Source organism: Rhineura floridana, chromosome 11, assembly GCF_030035675.1.
Source record: "Rhineura floridana isolate rRhiFlo1 chromosome 11, rRhiFlo1.hap2, whole genome shotgun sequence".
Classification (NCBI taxonomy): domain Eukaryota; kingdom Metazoa; phylum Chordata; class Lepidosauria; order Squamata; family Rhineuridae; genus Rhineura; species Rhineura floridana.
In genome coordinates this window covers 33,681,421-33,687,964 of record NC_084490.1, presented here as the reverse complement: position 1 = coordinate 33,687,964, position 6,544 = coordinate 33,681,421, and the positions used below count along the sequence as shown (strand labels likewise).

Sequence of the window (6,544 nt, the reverse complement as noted above, 5' to 3'; positions counted from 1 at the left end):
AGTTAAGTTGAGCAAGAAACTTCTTCAGAGCATGTTAAGAGTCATGTTAAGGCCAGAGGCTTAAGAGTAAATACATGTAGAGATTCTTCAGTCACCCCCCTTCTGGTACATCTCTCTCCATAGATAAACACAAAAGACAGCCTCTCAGCTCAGAGGCATAATTCAGAAGAAAACAACACATAGACTCTGTTAGAACTTTCCCAGTCGCTATCAGATGGCTACCATAGCAACGGCCCTGGCCGTCCGTTCCCAGACAGGGCATAGACATAACTCCCCCTTAACCACAGTTACGTCTTCACACTTACAGGCTTCATGGAAAACAACTAGAGACAGTAATTCCTACTGGTCACCAGCCCAACAGCTTCCCTTTTTTCCATTAAGACTGCAAAATACACATGAAATATATCTCCATAATACATAGTCATACAGTCATACATTTCTACAATACCTCTTGCAATACATTTCAGTACATTGCATTTTCAGTTCAGTACAGTTCAAACTTACATCTCAGTACAGTTCAAAACTTTATTCACTCAAACTTTGGTTCAACACATGTCAAATAAAGTGTCTCAGGATCCATGTCTACAACTTTATTCATTCCAGGACTTGTTATTAATCCCACAGTAAATCTGTCAGGCGGTTTGCCTAAATTCGCTCTCGTGGAGCGTCTTAAAGGAACCAGAGCTTCGGCTCTCTCTGCCCCCCCATTTGTGCTTGTGCTTGGCACAACCTGCGCAGGAGCTTCCATTTCCTCAGCTTTTCGTTTCTTTGATCGGTGTTTTCCAGAAATGAGCTCATTCAAAGCATCTCTGAGAGGTATTTGTGTACCTTCCACTTTAACATTAACATCTGGCTGAAATTTCTGTGATTGTGTTTGTGTTTCATTTGTTCCTGTAAGAAGGACTGTCTCCCTTTGATCCCAAGGCTTTTCTGAGACTTTAATGCTTCTGCTCAGAATTAACTGCTGTGTTTCTGGACACCAAACTCTGTAATATGCATTCTGAAATCCCAAAACAAAACCTTGCTGTGCTCTGGCTGCAAGCTTGCCCCTCCTTTTTCCCTGTGGAATGTGGATCCAGCACCTTGCCCCGAATTTTTGAATGAGTTGTATTCTAGGCTTTCTGCCAGTAAGTTTCTCATAAGGAGACATTCCAATAGCACTGTGTAACACCCTGTTGTGAATGTAATTCACATCAAGAATTGCTTCTGCCCAGAAAGAATTCCCTAAACTGCAATCCAGCAGCATGGCTCTCATTGCTTCCCCAAGCACCCTATTTTTTCTCTCAGCAGTTCCATTGGAAAACGGGCTGTGTGGAGCAGTGAAATTCTGGTTTATTCCCTTACTCTCCAGAAAGTCACTCAATGCTTTACTTGTAAATTCCCCACCTTGGTCCGAGCGTATAGCCCCTACCGTGACCAAGTGTTGAGTTTCAATTCTGTTAATGAACAGTTTCAGCTTCTGCTCAGCTTCACTTTTATGCTTTAACAGAAAAACATGACAAAACCTTGAAAAATCATCTACCAGTACCATGTAGAATTTCGCACCTCCTCGTGAAGCATTTATTGGCCCTGCTAAATCAACATGAACTAGCTGGTAGGGAGCTGTTGTGGTTCTCTCAGCCTCCCGGTTTATTGGTGCAATAGTCATTTTAGCTTGATTACAAGAATCACAATCCATTAACTGTCCACAATCTTTTAAACGCATGTCTTCACTGTGCAAAGGGGTTTTCCTTATCGTGTCAAGGTTTGCATGCCCCAGCCTTTGATGCCATTCATGGACGCAGCCCTGATGTACCTGTGCCTCAGCGTTTAACACAGCACACCCTGCTTGACTGCTCTTTATTACAAACTGTGAATCATTAAGGCTTCCCTGCATGCACACTTCATCTCCCCTCATTATAAAACATTGGTGTTTGTGGAACAAAATTGAATAATTACAACTTACCAGTTTGCTAACTGATAAAATATTATGAGCCAATTGTGGAACAAACAAACAGTCTGACATTATGCCAAGCTTGTCAAACTTAACCAGACCTTTAGCTTTTACGGATTTCCGTGATCCATCAGCAAGTAAAACAAAGTCTTTCACTTCTTCTGAAACGTAAAACAAACGTCTGTCTTTAATTAATATATGGCTTGCTCCACTGTCGACAATAAAGTTAATTTGTTCCAAGTCTTTAGACTTCTGTTTACAAACAAAGTTCACACTTCCCTGCTTCAAGCCTCCGTCCCTGGAATTTCTCTTGATTGCACAATCTTTACGGAGATGCCCACGAGCCCCACTGGCAAAACAAGACTTCAGCCGCTGCTGCTCCCGCTTGTTTTCCTGTCTGCTTTCGGCAGCCTGCTCCGGTTCGGCACATTTCTTTTCCTTGCTTCTGACAGCCTCCACCGGCTGGGCTCTCTGCGCCTCCTGCCTCCGCTGCCATTCCTGGGACAAATCCTGCAACGCGTCCCAGATCTGTTTAGCCGATGGCTCATCTCTCACACACATCAGTTGAGAATCTGATAGAGCCAAGATTATAAACGCCTGCGCCCTCTGGACTCGACGCTTCCAGGCCGCGGTCGGTACCACCGGGGTTTTTTCCTCAATCACGTCCCATAAATCCTCTGTTATCAGCAAAGCCCTCATCCTCTGCTTCCAGCTGCCATAATTCTTGTCATTAAGTCGTCCATCGGCAAGCCTCCCCCAGACAGGTTTACAGCCATGTTGCTCACCTCCGTCTGGAACAATCAATCAAGCTGCCCTCTCTGGAACTCCGTCTGCCGTTCAGACCAGCAACTTACTCCGGTGTAATGCGCTGTGGAGCGCAACCATTCTCTGCTACCACTGTTGGCGTGTGTGCGTTGTTGTGTGAAACAGCATACATTACGTTGGAGTTAAGTTGAGCAAGAAACTTCTTCAGAGCATGTTAAGAGTCTTTATTGAAAGACATTAAGGCCAGAGGCTTAAGAGTAAATACATGTAGAGATTCTTCAGTCACCCCCCTTCTGGTACATCTCTCTCCATAGATAAACACAAAAGACAGCCTCTCAGCTCAGAGGCATAATTCAGAAGAAAACAACACATAGACTCTGTTAGAACTTTCCCAGTCGCTATCAGATGGCTACCATAGCAACGGCCCTGGCCGTCCATTCCCAGACAGGGCACAGACATAACTCCCCCTTAACCACAGTTATGTTTTCACACTTGCAGGCTTCATGGAAAACTACTAGAGACAGTAATTCCTAGTGGTCACCAGCCCAACAGGGGGAGGTTTTTTTTTTTGAGATTCCCATTAAAATCAAAGGGAACAAAGCAGAGCTTCAGATTTAACATATCAGATTTGGCCCCAAATAGCAAATGGAATCAGAACAACTGTTTTGGATCCAAAAGAGATTGAGCTGCCTCCAAACACTATAAATACAGATACATGATGCATCTTGCGGCCACTGCATACCCCTAATGAATATGGCTGATAAGGTCTCTCTACCTCTCTTGTTTCTATATTTTCCTCACAGGTTGTTTCCTAGGGAATAAGATGTCCCAAAATATGGAGAAAGGTAATAAGACTATTGTGACTGAATTCATCCTTCTTGGATGTCAGACCCTTTGCTCTGTTGAGATTCTGATCTTCATCACCTTCTTCTTTGTGTATGCATTGACCATTATGGGTAATGTCACACTAATTACACTGGTACTTACCAATCACCATCTTCAATAGCCCATGTATTTTTTCTTGAGTAATCTCTCATTCCTGGAGCTCATGATCACTTCAACCATGATGCCTAAGATGCTAATAAATATAATCACAGGAAAGAAGACCATCTCTTTTGTGGGCTGTCCTACTCAGTCATTCTTCTATTTCCTTATGGGCTCAACTGAATTCTTCATCCTGGCTGTAATGTCCTTTGACCGTTACGTTGCAATATGCTACCCCCTGCGCTATGCATCCATTATGAACAGCAAAGCCTGTTTCCAGCTCCTTCTGGGGTCATGGGTTGGTGGTTTCTTGATTATTCTAGTTCCCAGCATTGTGACAGCTGGTCTACCATTCTATGGCCCAAACATTGTCAACCACTTCTTCTGTGACAGTGCCCCCTTACTCAAGCTTGTCTGTGGTGACACATCATTGGCTGAAAGGGTTGATTTGGGGACTTCTTCCATATTGCTTCTGGGTTCACTTCTCATAACAGTTGTGTCATACATTTACATTATTATTGCTGTCCTGAAGATACCATCAGCACAAGGGCGATAAAAGGCCTTCTCAACCTGTGTGTTTCTCATATCACTGTGGTAACATTGTACTATGGGAGCTCTATCTTCATTTATGTCCGTCCCACTAAAGGGAACATTCTGGATTTCAACAAAATAGGCACTGTACTGAACACAATGGTGACACCCATGCTAAATCCTTTCATATACAGTCTGAGAAATGAGAAAGTGAAGGATTCCCTTAGAGTTATCTTCAGTCAAAGCAAACTAATATCATCATCTATACTAAGAGTAAATTCAATTCTCTGAGTGATATTGCTTTTGGAGTCAAAGTGGCATCAACCATGAAGGTTTCAGCAGACTTGGAAGAACCCCAATATTTGCAGAAGTGCCAAAAAAGAGTAAAAAAGAAAAAAAGAAAAAAAGAAAAATAGAACCCAATGGGATCAAAACATTCTCAGCTGGGATGGAATGTTGATGTCTGCTCGGAGGAGAGAGGAAAATTGAAAACCAAGAGGAAGTAGGATGGCTTATTGTCTGGAACACTGAAGACACACATTCTCCATTACAACATTTTGTGGATGGCCCTTTGTTATTATACAGCCGTGAGAGTGGCTCTGTACTATAGCCAGCATGAATTTTTCACATTCTGCCATGTTAAACTGAAAACACCATCCATGACATTCTGCTGCTTCCCATAAGCTCATTTCAAACAAAACTCTTACAAAATGTATAGTCCTGAACTCAGAATCACTTGCTTAACAACATCTAAGTTTTCATGAAGATGCACAAAACATTCAGAGAAAATCCAGAGTTCAAAGTGTAAAACAAAGGGGGGGGATCCAGATCCCTGCTCGACTTTTTTGTCAGTGGTTTCATAATTATTGAAATTAATTAAAAATCAGCCGTGTTCATAGAGTACCTGTTCCTATTACTGACCTTGTCCCATACTCTGACCATCACTGTCTGCAGTTTAAAAGTTTTTTAAAAAAAGAATGGCTGATTTTTTTATTTAAGAAAATTAATATTGTGGTGTATGATAGAGCAGGCATACTCAGTAAGAACCAGCTGCCAGTGTTCTAAAAGTCAGACTGTTTAGCTTGGCTAATCAGGGTGACACACCCATGCTAGACATTTATTCTACTTCTACATTTATTCTAAACAGTCATGGCTTCCCCCAAATAATCCTGGGAAGTGTAGTTTGTGAAGGCTGCTGAGAGTTGTTAGGAAGCATAGTTTGTTAGAAAGCTGCTGAGAGTAGTTATTTCCTTGACAGAGCTCCAGTGACCAGAGTGATTTAACAGTCAGCCCCTCTTCCCAGAGAGTTCTGTTAACTGCAGCTCTGTGGGGGGGAATAGGGCATCTCCTAGCAACTCTCAGCACCCTTCCCAAATGACACTTCCCAAGATTCCTTCATGGAAGACATGACTGTCTAAAGTGAAATAAAAGTCTGGTATGGACGTGGCCAGAGACAGCTTTGGTTTAAACTGGGTGGGAGATTACATGTATCTGCTACTGAATAAAAAGGTGGGAGAAGACCCCCAAAATAATGATACTGTTAACAATGTTTTCCTTTTGGAAAGGAAAGGTGTTTTCCCTCTGCCCAGTGCCCACCTACCCAAACTCCTCCCCTTCCCCCCTCTCTACCTTCCACTCTCCACCACCACCCTGCCCCTCTCCCATGTCAGTTTCACCTATCCCAAGCATGACTGCACAGGGGTAAATCCCAATGAACCTGATAAGTATGCAAATGAGTGAACCTGCCCCTCCCCCTCAGCCCTCCTTCCCCTTCCCCTCACCTCCCCCTTCTACTCCCCTCCACCCATCCACTCCCCTTGTCCTCCACCTTCCTTCCATTCCCCTCTATCCCTCTCCCTCTACCTCTTCACTCTCCCCTCTCTCCTCCTCTCCCTCTCCACTCCCATCTGCTTCCTTTCTCGTCCCTCTTCCTCCTCTATTCCTCAGTCCAGCCCTCCCTCCCTCCCTCCCTCCCTCCCTCCTTCCTTCCTTCCTTCCTTATTACTTTTCCTCCTCTCCCATGGTCATTTTTGCCCATCCTAAGCATGATTGCACAGGAGTAAATCCCACTGAACTCAATAAGCATGCAAATAATGAAATCTGTGTTTGCCCTTTCCATCCCCCCTTCCCCTACCCATTCCTTTCCTCCTCTTCCTTCCTCCTCCTCTACCAACTTCTCCCCTCCCTCTTCTCCCTTGTGGTCAATTTTACCTATTCTAAGCATGATTGCAGCAAATTCTTCCAAGCTACTCAGGAAGTGGATTGGACTGTGAAAGACCAACCCAAATTGTGTTTGCATCTTGAGAAATTTGTAGCGCAGTACAATATCTC

The 6,544-nt window shown here is 43.6% G+C and overlaps 1 pseudogene; it reads left to right on the top strand.

Annotated features, from left to right (window-relative positions):
* Positions 1–3,521: 3,521 nt before the first annotated feature.
* On the top strand, positions 3,522–4,504 carry LOC133367846 (olfactory receptor 6M1-like; annotated as a pseudogene).
* Positions 4,505–6,544: the final 2,040 nt, after the last annotated feature.